At 38.9% G+C, this 17,480-nt stretch overlaps 1 pseudogene; it reads right to left on the minus strand.

Moving 5' to 3' along the window:
* Nucleotides 1-16,698: 16,698 nt before the first annotated feature.
* On the minus strand, nucleotides 16,699-17,446 carry LOC149150262 (uncharacterized; annotated as a pseudogene).
* Between the last annotated feature and the right edge of the window lie 34 nt (nucleotides 17,447-17,480).

Below are 17,480 nucleotides of genomic sequence, written 5' to 3' on the forward strand. Positions count from 1 at the left end.
TATTGGAACCGGAAGAAGTCACAGAAACAAGAACTCAACAACTACGAAATCGATCAATTTCGGAGTATCTCATCAAGTGGAAGAACTTATCCGTTGAAGATTCTAGATGGGAGGATGAGAATTTTATACAAAAGCATCCAGAACTACTCAAGCGTTGAGGACAACACTTTTTTGAAGGAGAGGGGTAGCTTAGGTCCCTATAATACTAGTGATTACCCCATTACTATTGTAGTTGTATCCCTTATTAATATTTTTGTGCCCCTATTTGTCCCCATATTGTTATTATTGTGCCCCATAGAATCCCTTTATTGTTATTTTTGTGGCTTTATATTATTATTGTTAGGTCGACTGGGTTATATTGTGACTCCTTAGACTCCTATATATAGAAAGGAGGTTTTGTCATTTGAATCATCAAAGAATCATTCATTTGTGTAATGTAAAGGAGGTTGCCCCCTCGAAGAGGCTGAATTCTAAGGCATTGATCTATCTTTTCTATCTTTTTGTGAGCTGGTTTCATAACAGGATACCTTGTCCTTCAAAACATTTACCCTCCTGATCAGATCTGTTGTCCACACACATGGCTTTAGAAGATTCCAACCTCCTCGTTTCTCTACCTATCTTTGCAAACACTCCCACAGAATAAAAAGAAACTCAACGATTTTATTTTGTGAAAGTCAGTTTCTAAATACATTTTCAACCACTTCTTTGGAGTGATATGTTGATTCCTTGATTTCTCTACTAAAAACTCATATGGTTTGTTGATCAACCACTGCTTTATATCCTCTTTTGTTGGTCTCCACATCACCCCTTGACATAATCTTCAGGTCCTGGAAATAGAACCATTTGTTGGCACGACACAAGAGTGGGCTATGCTTCAGGAATTGGCCAACAAAACCCCCACAAACACTAGCATATTCAACACCTGTGAGTAGGTGAGATCTAACTTGGCACATCATGATGGGATTTCAATAACCGTTGAAAGGTTTTGTAAGAAAATGGGAGATAGAGACAATCTAACCTAAAATATTTCCTTTGATGACCAATATTCAAAATAGAATGCATATATAAACATATTCATCGCCATGCAGATATATTATGTCAAAGAAATTCAAGGATATACACAATGCGCATTAAGGAAAGCAATAAAATTCAACATTATTCATTAACATTCCATTACATAGACATGAACACAAATAACAATATTTTAGAGAAACCAACGAATTCATATTTTATTCATCATAGCAAGATATTCATTACACTGCAACATGTATATCCTTCCTCTTCGACTCTACAAAAATACCACCTTTCTCATATTTGCATCCTCTGTATCTCATCAACCTATACTCCTCTCTTACAATTACAATTACCATTACAACTCTTCCCTTCCATCAGAAGAATAACATAATTTATTTTCAACAAACATAACAATTTATATAACAATCTACTGATAATAACAATAACTACTCCTATACTACAACTTAAGGTCCAATTAAAACCTCCTAAAAAAAATTCTACTAATGACATGGATCTATGCATAACAAACAAATATCAATAACCAACTTAGTTGATGGGTTGTAATTAACTAATTGGAATTTTCTTTTTGTTATTTCCATCATGGTCCTTCTCATCTCCATCACACATCTATGTAGTATCCTTGCTTACCACTATGTTGTGTATGGTTTTCATCATTCTTTGTAGTGTGTGGTATCCTGCGCAATCTTCCCCCACTTAGCCAAAATTCCCTTCATCCCTTACATAGACAAAATTCTCATACTTAGCCAAAACTACAAAACTTTGTAGAACTTTTCCTTTGGTTACCCTTTGCTCCAATAGGTAGCAATTGTGCTCAAAATCATGTTTTTAACAGGAAATAAGTAGTGCCTTACCAAAGAATATGATGAGATATTGTAAGGCACATTGGAGTATTTTTTAAGTCTATAACACCCATTGAAATTTAGGGGTTTAAAATTCTAAAATGCTTTAGGAAGTATACTCTTCTCGCCCTTCTAGCGGCCTTGATTTAGTTGATGTGCTAGACGACTTATTAGAACTATTAGTCTCATCCTTAGAGGTGTCTACTAAAGTTTCCTCACTTGCACTCTTGTGTATCTTTCTTGTTATGCTTCCTTCAACCTTGTTAGTTGATTGTTCATACTTCTAAATTTCAGGGGGGACTAGAGACTCTTTTGGACCTAAGTAAGTCCAAAAGACTAGCATCTGGTTCACGTTATTTTTGACATTATAGTTATGATACAATTTTCAATATTACAACATTTACTTCTTCTTGCTTATCTTGGGATCTAATAATCTTCTCATTATCAACCTTACAACTCCTTAGCTTAGCCCTTAGGCTTCTAAGAATGTTATCTATTTAGGATTTGTCTCTAATGCCCTCCTCTCATCTAATTTCTCTTCTCTATTATGAGAATTTCTATCCAAGCTATATTGGAACATTTACTACACATTTATTTTTGCCTTTCTACTAGAATTGTATCTTCTTATGTACTGGAATGTCACACACAATTATTCATTTAAAATAATCACAAATTATTTATTGATAAATTAACAAGGTTTAAAATCAATAGGGTCATCACAAAAAAAAAAAATTAACTTAACTCTCTCTACTCCAAGTCTTTCCAATCCAAAATATGAACCTTAAGCTCCTATTTCTATTTTGATAATTCTACTTCTCTTGAGCCCATCTAGTTCAAGTCTTGAACCTCGGCTCTCTGAAGTAGAGCTCCAAAATTATTCATATTGTGTGTCTCTAGCCCTCCATCCCTAATGTTTGAACCACTGCTCTAATACCACTATGAAACACACCCACCCACCTAATTCCATATAGGGGTTGTGGGGCATAATTAGACTTGACCTTCGAGGTACATTATGAATATGGGGTTATCCAATTATCTTTATTCCATTACCTCAAATCACATTTTTGATACTTCCATCATCTTCATATCATCAAGAGATTTCCAACAATATAAATTTCACCTCAATATGAGTTATAGGCATAAATTCATGCCTCTTTAAAGTTTCACCCCTTTTAAGGTCCACATCATCATTTGTACCACCATATGGCAACTCTTAGCCATTTTCCTACCCTAAATGGGTCCAAAACCGCTGACCACCTACTATATCAAAGCCCCACCATATCGAGAGTTTCATAACGATTCAAGCTCTAAAATCCGCGGTGCACTAGTATGTTGATATGTTGGTACAACCACAATGTCCATATGTCGATAGGCATGGGCTTTTGATACACCAATATAACTTTTATCCTCTGATATGCCAATATAATGTTACTTCAACATGGAATATTGAAAATCTGACAAATCATAATTGAAAACCTTTGCAAAACACCAATCAGTTGACATGCTTGTGGCTAGCTTAGCATGTCAACTCATATCTCTCCTTATACCCAATCATAACCCACCATGTGGTGAAGGACGATGTTTCTGACATGTGGCATGGTTGATGTGTATATCATGATATTCATTTATCAATGATTTCCAGGATGCAACCCTCTTGAACTCCTTATATGTCGACATGTCGATATAAAAACTTGGGATGCCACACCAATCATGGATAACCAATCACCATGTAACATGTGGAACATGCTAATGCATCCATTGCCACGTGAAACTATTGATGTGTGCCATGTGTCACTCATATTCGTAAGGTTGGCATGCCAAGAGGGCTAATTCTAGGTTGCACCTATTGCACACATGGCATCACCATATCATCATTAGTGACATCATCATTATGTCATCCCTCCAATCTTCCAAGTGCTTGATCCTTTGGTTTCTCCCATGTTTCAAGGATCCAAAGTCCTTGTGTTGTCACTTGACATGCTCAATTAACAAAACTACTATTGTCAATTGATAACTCGTCTGCAGTGGTTGCGTTATCCTCGCAATATTGAAACTTCTAGGGCTTGATATGCCAATGGCCTGAGGGCCCCCTTTCAACTGGATCTTGGTACTGGATCCTATCGAGTCATGTGACTAGGGATAAGGTTGGGCTAACCAAACCCCAAATTTCCAATACTCAACCAAACTATAGGGGAATTCCATCCTCAAATTTCCAAGGAGTTTTGTACTAAGGAGCTCAATCCCCAAATTTTCTTTATGGTTTAAAATGAAAGGGTTAAACCCCAAATTTCCTTCTTATCCAAAACAAAGGCTCAACCCCAAATTTCTCCTTTCTCATCAAGGATTCTATTCTTACCTCTAATTCCATTCTAAATAGGTGCTTTCAATCCACTCAGTAAGCGTAGGGATCCTTTGGTATGTCTATGGAAGCCTAAGCTTATTGATTCAAACTTACAAGGAAAGGGGATATTACCAAAATCTCAACCACTAACTAGACCACAAACCAATCAGTCATGTCCCTTTACAAACACACCATACATCACAAAAAATCGTAAATGATTACAAGCATGCATAATGACATAGTAAAAATATCTAAGGTTGACCTCTTAATTCATGAACATACAACTCATAACATTCTCATTTAACATAGATGAAAGGTTACCATTTCATAAAAAAACTCATATTTATAAAGGAATGCATTTCAATAGTCAAATAAACCATGTTAATTCCTCAACACATTGATCATATGTTCAATATAACAATACTATATCTCTCATCCTACCATTGCATACATACGCAATGAATCTAACATACTATTTAAACATGAAGTTTTGAATAGCATTTACGAAGGAATACACATATATATTCCTCTTAAAATTGTTGGAAACTGAAGAAGGAACTCCCACTCTCCTCCCAACTATAGGCACAACTACATTGTGAATTTCTTACAGTTTCCAACCCCCAAGTCATATATGATGTATGAAGGATGCTTTACTAAGTGTATTGCACCAAAGGTGTCAATTTAGGGGATAAAGGATGAAGGAAAACTCCTTCACTGGCTAGGAAACAAGGATGCCACTTCAAAATCATTGAGTTTATGTTGATTTCACAATAAGGTATTTCCATTAGGAGCTTGAACAACACAAAGCGAGACCACTTCACCTCTTCCTATAGTTACCTCGATGATCCTCTGTATTTCCAGTGCTTCGTGTGTACAAATAAAACCAAATATCAAAGTTCTTCTTGGTCCGCCTGACTTAGGTGAATGATGCTCTCACTGGTTTCCTCAACTATCACAATTCAATCCTAGACTATGCAGTCCAGTGTCTAAGCACAGGTTTTCAAGTTCATAATGGTCCTGGGTTTAGTCATAGTTCGAGTCTCTTTTTTTTCTTTGTTCTTCAATCACTACAATACTCGCCACTGAACTTCTTGAAACTACCATTATTTCCCCACGATTGTTGCTTCACATAGGAGAGTAATGGGGTCCACTTCTCGGGCTGCAGAGTCAACTAGGACTTTTTGTGAGGTACATATCCCATGCTTGGGTGGTTCTTGTACCTCCCCCCATACTCACATAACTACTTGGATAGTTAGTATTTCAACAAGAACATTAGGGTTCATAACATTAAATTCAAGGAAGTAGGAAACTTCCTAATCTCCCTTATGGCTTCCTAAGCAAGTGATCCTTCCAAACATCAAGATCCATATAGGTTTGTCTTTCTTCTTCAACTTTAGTAGTTATAATTAAATTCAAAACATTTAGATCATACATTCTTAGAAATATATCCATGTTGGCTCTCCAACACTATCATCCTTTAATTGCATTATAAAACCTAGGGATTAGAAAAAGGGATGTTGAGAACTTCAATGGAAACTCAACACTTCATTCATATACTTATTCGTTGAATAATTGTAATGTCTCAATATGTGATAGAACTTATGATGTGAAAAAAATCTTTAATAACCTTTGAAATTAGGTGACTAATTAATTTAGTAAGGCATTTTGAAAATTTAATTGAAAGTTCATAAGAAGAATGATGACTGAAAAAAAAAATCCCTAAACACCTAAAATTGTCAAACTCCTTAAAAATTCACCCTTAAAATCTTAGTTTTCTATAACAACACCTATTCTTAAACATAAGAAAATTCCCCCCCACCCCCCTTCAAAATAAAAATAATTCCACAACATCATTCGTATTTCCATGTGGTAACCCTTGGCCACATGCCTTCACTGTATGGGTTCATGTCTATTGGACACACACTATACCAGAGTCTTACCATATTGGGAGTTTCATAATGGTTCAATTACCAAAATCCCCAATACTTCAGTATGTCAAGATACCAGTATAATTGCAACACCAATATGCTAATATGCTTTGGTTCCTAATATACATATATAGTTGTTATCCTATGATAAGTCGATACAATATTAACCCAACACAAAATATCAGAAATCCAACAAATTTCTTTATAATTGAAAACCTTTGCAAAACACTGATAAGTCGATAAGCCTGTGGCCAACTCAACATGCCATCTCATAACTTTACTACCCAATCACGACCCGCCATGTGGTGAAGGATGACATGTCTAACACGTGGCATGGATGATGTGTATAATGGGATATAAAGATATTAATTATTTCCAGGATGCAACCCCCTCAAACTCCTAATATGTTGACAGGATAGATTGGCATGCCACAATAATCACAAATAACCAATCACCACCTGACACATGGCTTATCTAGATGTTCCATTGCCACATGGCACTAATGACTTGTGCGGTGGGTCACTCATATTCGCAAGGCTTGCATGTCAAATGGGCTAATTCTGGGTGATGTGTCATAGACATAGCATCACCATATCATTAATGGTGACATAATCATCACACCATCCCTCAAATATTCGAAGTTCCTAATGATTTGGTTTTTTTGATGTTTCAAGGTTCCAAAGTCTTGGTGCCATCACTTGACATGCTTAGATAGTAAAACTACTATTGTCAATTGGAAACTTGTCCCCCGGGGCTACACCATACTAGATCTTTCCCATAATGGTGAAATATAGAATGTCTAGGGCTCGATACACTGATAGTATGACAACCCCTTTCAATTAGCTCTTGGTCCAGACTCCTGTCATGGCATGTGACTAGGGTTAAGGCCATGCTAACCAAACCCAAAATTTCTAAGACTTTTCCAAACAATAAGGGAAATCCATCCTCAACCTTCCAAGGAATTTCATGTTAAGGGGATCAATCCCCAAATTCTCTTGATGGCTTGAAAGGAAAGGGTCAAGCCCTAAATTTTCTTCTTGGTAAAAACAAAGGCTCAACCCAAAATTTATCATTTCTCATCAAAGCTTGTACTCTTGCCTTTGGGTCCCATCCTCAACAAGTCCTTCCAATATTCTCAGGAAGCATCAGAATCCTCTAGCTTGTCCAAGGTAGCCTAAGCCTATTGATTCAAACTCATAAGGAACAGGGATATTACCAAAAAAACTTAACCATAATCGGGACCACAAACTAATCAGTCTTGTCCCTTTGGAAACACACCATACGTCACAAAGATCTATAAATGATTACAGGCATGCATATAAAGATGACACAATCAACACAATTAAGGATAACCTCTTAATTCATCAACATAAAACTCATAACATTCTCATTTAACATAGATGAAAGGCTTACATTTCACACAACATTTCGTATTCATTAAGAAATTTATTTAAATAGTCAAACAAACCATGTTAATTGCTTAACACATTGATCATATATTCAATACAACAATACCATAGCTCTCATATGAAAATTACACACATATGTAATGAATCTAGTATAATATTTAAACATCAAGTATTGAACAACGTTTACAATTCATTTGCAAGAAAGAATACATCTATCTATTCCTCTTAAAATCACTGAAAATTGAAGAAGGAATTACCACTCTCATCCCAACTGTAGGCACAATTGGACTGAAAATTTCTTTTAGTTAGCCACCCCTGAGTTGAATCCAATGTTTGAAGGATGCTTTACTCAAGGTATTACACCAAAAGGGTCAATTCACGAGATATAGAATGAAGGTCAATCTCCTTCAATGGTTGGGAAATAGGAATGCCACTTCTCAAGTACTAAGTTTGGGTTGATTTCACAACAAGGTATGCCCACTATGAGCTTACATAACACAATAGGAGACCACTTCACCGCTTCCTATAGTTCCCTTGATGACCATTTCTCTTTCCAATGTTTCATATGCACAAGCACAACCAAATAGAAAAGTTCTCGCTCTACCTGAATCAAGCAAAGGGCACTTTCATTGTTTCCCTCAGCTATGACAATTCAAGCATGAACTCTGCGGTCTAGTTTTTAAACATAGGTTTATATGTTCATGATGGTTTCGGGTTTACACACAATTTAAGTCTCTTTTTCTGTCTATGTTCTCTAATTGCTACAATACTCCCCACTCAACTTCCATAAACCACCATTCTTTCCCCATAAGCACTACTTCATGCATGAGAGGCTTGAGGTTCCCTGCTTTTGCTATGGATTCAACCATGACTCTATCGTGAGGTACATAGCCCATGTTTGGGCAGCCCCAATACGTCTTCCTCCATCCTCTCATAATTGCTTGGACAATTAGTAGTTCAATACAAATATCAAGGGTCGAAACATTAAATTCAAAGAATATAGGAAACTTCTCATTCTCGCTTACAACTTCCTAAACAAACTATCCTTTAAGACATTAGGATCTGTATAAGTTTATCCTTCTTCTTTAACTTTAATAATTTACACAATTAAATCAAAATAATTAAAACAAACAATCTTGACCATATATCCATACTAACTCTATAACACACTGACATTCTTTAATTGCATCAAAAAAAACTTAATAATTAGGAAAAAAAAAATTGAAAACTTCATAAACAATTCACACCCTTCGTTCACATACTTATTAGTTAAATAATTATAATTTCCCAAAATATAATAAAATTATAATGCGTAAAAACCCTTTACTAACGTATTGTGACTAATTCATTTAGCAAAGCATTTTAAAAATTTAATGAAAGTTTATAGGACTAATGATGACCCCGAAAAAGAGTCCATTGTCAAACTACCTTTTTATTACTTTAAAGACATCAACCCTTAAAATAATACTAAAATATTAGTTGTATGTAACCTCGCTTATCCCTTACACACACCATTTTTGCCCTTTAAAATAAAAAATAATTCCTCGACCAAACCATGCAATAGTATTATGTACATTATGTAAAAGAATATTTTATCAATATATTACACCAAACCATGCAAATCATGCAATGGTATTATGTACATTATGTAAAAGAATCTTTTAACAATATATTACACCAAACAATGCAATAGTATGTTGTACATTACTATTAAAAATTTAAAAGCTTAGATATATATAATCAAGTGGATCCAACATTTGTAGATATGGGATCTTGAAAGATTTCACATCATTTTGTAAAATGTCTAAAAAGAACATTCCTTTATATATGGAATGACACGTACAATTTACACATTACTATTAAAATCTTAAAAGCATCACATCTACATCCTTGATTTGGGATTGAACAACGAAAAAGTGGGTATCACATCATAATGTAACATGTCTCGAAAGGACAATTTCACGAGTATGAAATGACACATTTTGAATATGTTTAATTATTTTATTATTGATGGTTAAGTTAATGTAAGATTAGTTTTGATATTGATATATGCATCATATCACCATGTTTATAAATATCCTAAAATTTATTATAATATAATTTTCATCTTAAAATTTATTATAATTTAATTATTAATATATTATAAGAAGGAATATTTGGAGCTCTAATGGCGGTTTCCATGGAGGTTCAGGGGCCCAACAACCCTGGACATGACGGTCTGGGTATCCCTCCTGGCTCGACTGACCTTTAATTGTCTACCCTTTCATCCCCCCCGCGGCTCTATCTTTCCACCTCGCGGTTGCCTGGTCCACTGCAGCTCATCATCTGGCGGTTACTTGGTTTCCTCTCCGTCCCGTATTCTTACCTCGACAACAGTAATTACCTCCGACCGTTTATTGTTGGTTACTATGGAGCTGGATGAGGTATACTATGAGGAGGACCCTCATCCCCAAGAGGTTATATGGTCTCACCGACGCCCCGTGTCAGGCTCTGGTCCTTTCGCTGCAACCCTACGCCCTTTGTCAGTTGCACCTTCCGTTCAGACCCGCCCAGGTCCTTCTGTGCCTCATCCCCTGCCCTATGTTCACATTGACGACGCCCCTGGTATGGATTGCCCCCTCCCTAAACCTACTTGGAACCTACCTACAACCCTCACCCACTTTCGACGCTCCCCTACCCCAGCTCCCCGACATATCTGCTCCACATTGCACCCCATCCACCTCGCGCATCCATTCGTCCGAGCCTCCCTCCCTCAATAATCCTGCCCTCTCCAGTGCAACCCTAAACCCAGGCAGCGCTAACCCTAACACCCCTATCCGCTCCGACTGTTTCAGTTCTCCGATACCAAACCCTAAATCTACTCCTTCCACTCCCTAGACTATAAACCAAGGCTGTCGTGGTCTCCTCAAGGAATATCTGACTGCACGTCGCTTGGACAAGCCCAAGAAAGGCAGGTGCCTTCAAACAGTGGATAAAAACATCAACCTAGCTCTGGGCGAAGACATTTCGATGGGTGAAGTTGTAGAGACTGCAAAGAAGGTACTTGTCGGTCGTGTGTGTGGCAGAAACTACACTGTCAAGTGTCTCCGCTTATGGACCACCGAGATTTGGGGTTCCTTGCTAAAAGAACTGCCCATCATCTAGGTATTGGCTCGAGGGTGGTTTTCCCTGCGCTTCCATAGGGAGGAATACACAGACTGGACCTTATCCAATTTTTGGCACATAGAATTTGCTCCGGTCCTGCTAAAAAGATGGGATCCACTTTTCGACCCGGAGAGGGAACAACTGGGAGTTGGGCCGATCTGGGTCCGTTTGTCGGGCCTCCTGATGTAGTTTTGGACCCCTGTTGTATTCAAGCGCATTGGAGACACCCTGGGCACATACTGGGAACACGATCAATCCTTTGAAAAGACTGGAATCATGACAATGGCGCCTATCCTGGTGCATTTGGACACAAGGGAGGGGCTGGAGGAAAAGATAACCCTCCATTGGAGACATTTCTCACATCATCAAAACCTGGACTATGAAGGTGTTCCCTTTCGTTGCAGAAGATGCCATAAGATCGGCCACCTCTACAAGGATTGTCCATTGTTGACTCCTTCTTCACAGGTGCTTCAAGGGGAACGAAGCATCGTAAGATGGAAGACCCGATTGTGGACGAGCAACCCTCAGGTCCGGATCACTCGAAGGTTGCGGATGGAGTCACTGCACAATAAACTAGTGCACCACAGATACCGCCTATATCTGCTCCACTGACTCGATCTCGGTCTGTTGTGGTGGCCACTCCTACAATGGGTAATGCATCTATTCCCTCTCCCTCCGCTCTATTTTTTAATAATTTAAATGCATCTCTGGCACACTCTACATCCATCTCTAGCATGATTACCCCCATCAATTGTGTGCTCAAACCCCTCTCCCCCATTTTTTCTACCGCCCCGCCGACGGTCCACGGACAGAGTCACCTCCACCATCCCCCTCACTCCCGTTCTGCCTTGGGCTCGCACTCATACAATCTCCGCTCTCGTCAACTAGAAAACCCTAATCTGCTGGATCTAGGCATCACCCCCACCCCTCCATCGAGCCCAAATCCTCCTGGGGCAAACCATCAAAGACTTTCAAAGCCATCAAATCTGCGGGGGCAGATGTGGTCCAGGGGCGCCAGAACACCATTGAAAGGGCGCTTAGAGCCACTGACACCCTTGACTCTGTTCCCTGATGAAGTGGCTTTCCTACAACTGTAGCGGTTTGGCCAACCCTTCCAAAAAATTGGCCCTTAAGCGACTCTTGCAATGTATACCTTATGACATGATACTACTATAAGAAAACCTCGGCCCATCTGAACAGATTGTTAGGACCCTTCAAGCCATCTTACCAGGTTGGCACCTCCAAGCTCTGGATGCGGCAGGAAGATTTGGAGGCCTAGCCATCGGGATAAATCCTCTATCTATAAGGGTGATTTCTTCATGGGAAGGTCAGGGTTTCCTAGGCTTGGAAATTTTCTTGGCTGAATTGAGTAAACAACTTCGTATCATTAATATCTATGCCCCTAATCAAAACAGGCTTGCCCTCTGGCAGTCCTTTCTGGAAATCCCTTGATCAGCAATTCTTCAATACTAGGGGGTGACCTGAATTTCTCCATTGGACATGAGGAATCCTGGGGGCACCACTTGTAGCCAAACCCCCTCTCAAAACAACTGAGCACCCTCCTGGAACAATTTGGACTCATAGATGTCCCCATGAACAAGAAGATGCCAACATGGCATAACAAACATACTGGAGAAGCAGCCCTTGGTTGAAGGCCAGACAGATACCTTATTCAGGAATATCTCCTTCAATCACTCTCTGTCTACAGGCAATGGGTGGGTTCAAGGGGGAATATCGGATCACTCCCCCATATACGTGGAAGTCATTGGCTCATCCCAAAAACCTAGGGTGCCTTATAAATTTAGCTCCACCTGTTTAAAGGATCCCGACTATGTCAAGATGGTTTTGGATTTTTGGCAAGCTCAGCCCCCACTCATGGACCAGAGGAAGGCTTAAGGGTTTTGTAGCAACCTGAAACAACTAAAGAGATTAACCATTGAGTGGTCAAAAAGGAAAAAGGATAGGGATGACCACACCCTAGCTGACATCGAATCACAGTTGGCCTCCTTAACGGATGAAAGTGGGCAAGGTTTCTTATCCATCAAAGCTAAGTTACATCTAGTAGATCTGGAGGCTCAGAGATCTAAGATCCTACTTGATCAGGAAGAAACATGGAGACTCAGAAGCAGGGCAACCTAGCTCCAAGCGGGGGATGGCAACACAAAGTTCTTTCATAAATATGCAAATGGAAGGAAAGCCAACAATACTATCTGGCAGATGCTCTCAGACCTGGATCAAATTGCAAACACACACCCACAACTCGCCCATTTGGGTATCTCACACTTCAAGCAGCTATTCAAAGCCCCTCCAGGAACATCAATTGCTGAAATCATCAGCATTGCAGGACACTTCCCTGGCTTTGTGGAACCTGATGGGATGGAGGATCTCATTAAACCTGTCTCCATGGGGGAATTAGAAAACACTCTCAAGTGGTTCAAGAAGGACAAAAGCCCAGGACCGGATGGCTGGTTTGTGGAATTCTTCCTTGCTTTCTTCGACATCATTGGACCCAACCTGCTAGGGGTGGTGGAAGAAAGTCGCATTCTTGGCCGCATATATGCCCCCATAAACTCTATTTTTATTGCCCTCATTCCAAAAATGGACTCCCCACTCTCCTTGAATGACTTTCGCCCTATATCCCTCTGCAACTGCCTCTACAAAATTATTGCAAAGATCATTGCAAATCGCAATAAGCCAATCCTATCCGAACACATCTCACAGGAGCAATTTTCTTTCCTACAAAATAAACAAATCCATGAAGCCATTGGATTTGCCCAAGAGGCCCTCCACTCCATCAAGCTGAAGAATTTGAAAGGGGTGTCGCTTAAAATTGACCTCTCAAAGGCATTTGACAAGGTTAATTGGTTATATTTAAGGATGATACTTACCCATCTGGGGTTCCCACTAGTATTTATCAGATGGATTATGGGGTGCATCACTTCAGTTTCCTTTGCAATCCTAATTAACGGGTTAGCCTCCCAAACCTTTCAAGCAGAGAGGGGAATCAGACAGGGTTGCTCCTTATCCCCCCCTACTTTTTCTACTAATTATGGAAAGACTGAGCATACTAATAACGACAGAGAAGAGATCTGGGAGACTCTGGGGCCTCAAGATCTTGGAACAATGCCATATAACACATATGTTATTTGTTGATGATATACTCATATTCCTAGATGGGGGAATACAGGACATCATCACCCTCACAGAGATATTGAAGCTCTTTAGAGCTACTACAGGAATGGAAATAAATGGGGAAAAATCTACTATATCCTTCTCTGACTGCACACAACAAGAAAATCAGCGAGCTCTGCAAAACTTCCCCTACCAAACCTTGGCACTGAAGGATGGACTGAAGTACTTGGGCTTCAGGATAAAAGCAAATAGTTATAAAATTGCAGACTGGACCTGGTTGTTTGCAAAGGTGGAAAAAAGATTAAATAATTGGAGCCATCGCTTACTTTCCAGAGCTGGAAGACTGGTGCTCATAAAAGCAGTGCTGGAAGGAACCCCATTCTTTTGGATGTCCTTGGCCTGGATCCCCCTGGGGATACTACATAGGATTCAATGAGTCTGTAGTCATTTCCTATGGAAGGGACACAAAGAAGGAAAGCCCTATGCATGGGTCAAATGGAGCAGGATCACAACTCCTAAAAAATGGGGTGGTTGGGGATTAAAACATCTCCCGGCTTTCGCACAGGCATTGGCAGCAAAGCTTGGCTGGCTTCTCCTGAAGCACAAGAGCCTTTGGACGGAGGTGGTCACCCACAAATACATTTCGCTGAGCACTGCCTTGGACTAGCTAAGACAACCCTCTTGAAACAGGAAGGGTCTATCAGTAATCTGGAGGGCTGTAATAAACACTCTTCCCATCATTAAAAGGGGCCTCATCTGGAGGATTGGAAATGGTGAGTCTGTCCGGATTGGGATCGATCCATGGATAGGCAATGGAAATTCCTATTAGCTTCCACCGGATTTGATTGACCTGCTAAACCTCAATGGAGTACACTACACTCATCTTGGGGACCCTCGCAAAACTACCATATATCAACAAGCATGGCAAACAGGGGAGGCATGGGACATTCTAGATCAATGGCAAAGACAATGGAGAAATTATTTGCAGACATTAATAGAATCCCATGTGCGCCTTAGAGATGAGGAGGATGAATCGATCTGAGGGTATTCAAAGAAAGGTCACTACTCCCCCAAGGAAGGGTATGAAATCATACATGATGGCCACAAGCCGGATAGATTGAAGAGTTGGTGGAGTCATCTATGGAAGTTAAAAGCCCCTCCTCGCACCAAATTACTGATGTGGAAAATTTTAATGGAAAAAACACCTACAAGAACAAACCTTAGGAAACGAGCATTTCTAGGCCCGACTTGGTGTATATTATGCCATGCAGAGGAGGAATCGAACCACCATTTATTCCTCTCATGTACCACAACCCAACACATCTGGACTCAAGTCCTGCATACACTAAGAATCACACTTTCCTGGAGTGGCAACGATATCCCAAATCCCTGGGATAGATGATGAAAAACATCATCAGAGACGAGAGCTCGGAACCTGCCACTTTTGGTCTGCTGGCACATATGGATATGCCGGAACAACATTACATTTAGGGGCCGAAATATAATATGGTCATTGATTCCTCTAAAAATATGTATGAGCTATGGGGAAATCTCAGCAGAGGAACAAGCATTTAGGTCCCAGAACATCACACAAGTACTGATAGACAAAGAACACCCCTGGGCCTACTTCGATGGTGCAGCACAAGCATAGGGATGTGGTGGAGGCATTATCCTTCTTCTGTCTGATTTATATTTCTTTCACATTTGCATGGGGTTGGGAGAGGGCACAAATAATTATGCAGAGTTGCTTTCACTCCGACACCTCTTATACTTTGCAATACAAAAACAATGCAGACACATACAAATATTTGGAGACTCCAAAATAGTCATAAACTGGTTCAACAACACAACATCATGCCATGCATATACTCTCAAAACTATTTTGGATGATATTATTTTTCTCAAAACACATTTTGATCATGTCTCATGCACTCGTATTTACAAGGAGCGTAATCAAGGTGCAGACAAGTTATCGAAAGAGGCAACACATCGTCCTCGAGGAGAATGAATGATTACAAAGCACTTACTTGAGCGAACCTATCGCTTTTTCCACATACCATATATGGAACAGGGACTACAGAGCGCAGACATGCCCTAATTTCAACAATCTATCTTTTTTGTTTATATCTCTTTTTGGCAACAAAACAGAAATCACCAATGGTGTAATTTTGAAATATGTAATTATTTTGTATATGATCAGCAACCATTAGTATACCCAACACAGGGTCATTTTGTAGCAACCATTAGTATACCCAACACAGGGTCATTTTGTAGAAATTTACAGTTGGGGTTTTATTACAAACTCAATGGTGTAATTTTGAAATATGTAATTATTGTGTATATGATCAGCAACAATTAGCATACCCAACATAGGGTCATTTTGTAGAAATTTACAGTTGTGATTTTATTACAAACTCTTCATAGTTGACTACGGTACTTGCATATGCCTATGGCATTTACAGCGTGCAATTTTCACAAATTAATGGAAATTACGACATTTTCTCCCCAAGAAAAAAAAATAAAAAATATTATAAGAATAAAAATAATTAATTATATCGAAAATGTTTTTTTTGTAAAATTGGGTTGAGTAAACATTGTTCATTCTAGCTAATCCTAAAGTTTCATTTCTTTATCTTTCATCCAACAATTTTTAAAGAAGTTTCATTTTCATCATCTTTCATCCAACAATTTTCAAACATATGGCATTTTTTTACCAAACTTTGTGGCCAAACACATTTAAAAAAAGCTTACACAGAATTTTAAAGTTTTAACAGCTGTAACTTGAATTTACAAAAATCCCTTAGAAATTTTCTCAAAATATAGCCGGAATTTCCATGACTTTAAGACCACTGCTTCTTTTATTTATTTATTTATATTGCCGCAGCCAACTTTACCAAAGCGCATGGGCAACAATAAATGACCAAGCATTCTAGAGTAGTACTGACAGCCAACTCAACGAACCGACCACCCTCCCATTTACAGGCTTCCAACTGAATTCCTCTCATGACATTGCTGTTGCAAGAACATGATAGGTCAATTTTCTTTGAATTCAACCTAAAGCCTTCGTAAACCGTTAAATTTTAATGCTCCAAGGGCAGATCACCGGTAAAAAAACCATAAAATTTGACACTCCGAAAGGCAAGGAAAAATTCCAAAGACACTTTGTTTTTCAACACGAAAAAAAAATTCCAAAGACACTTTACATGACAAAGTGTTTTAAAGAATTGAACGAAATTGACAGATTCACTTAACATGCTAAAATGCTATGAAGTTTTGAACAAAATTCGCAGAATCTGAAATAACCGAGACGAATAAATTACAAAATTGACCATGCATGATATTTTGAACGAGAATTGTTGAACCTATGCGAAGATGCATGATATTTCGAACATAAATTGTTGAATACCTATACTCTTTTTAATACTGATGAAAATTTACAGTGTGCTGGATATGGGGAATTATTAAACAATTTTGATCTAACTTACAAGATATGGTCATAAAACAAACAAATTTAGCCAGACCGGCTAGAAAGAACTCTAAAATTGCCTGATCTTTGAAACAAGACAAAAAGATAACAGGAAAAATCATACCTAATCCAGCGAAGCCGGAATCGGACATGAGAGAGCTCAATCTCCAGATAATTTCAAGTCGA

The sequence above is a fragment of the Pinus tabuliformis genome, chromosome 9 (genome assembly GCF_031772625.1).
Source record: "Pinus tabuliformis cultivar Carrire ecotype Pingquan chromosome 9, CPIR1, whole genome shotgun sequence".
In the NCBI taxonomy this organism is placed as follows: domain Eukaryota; kingdom Viridiplantae; phylum Streptophyta; class Pinopsida; order Pinales; family Pinaceae; genus Pinus; species Pinus tabuliformis.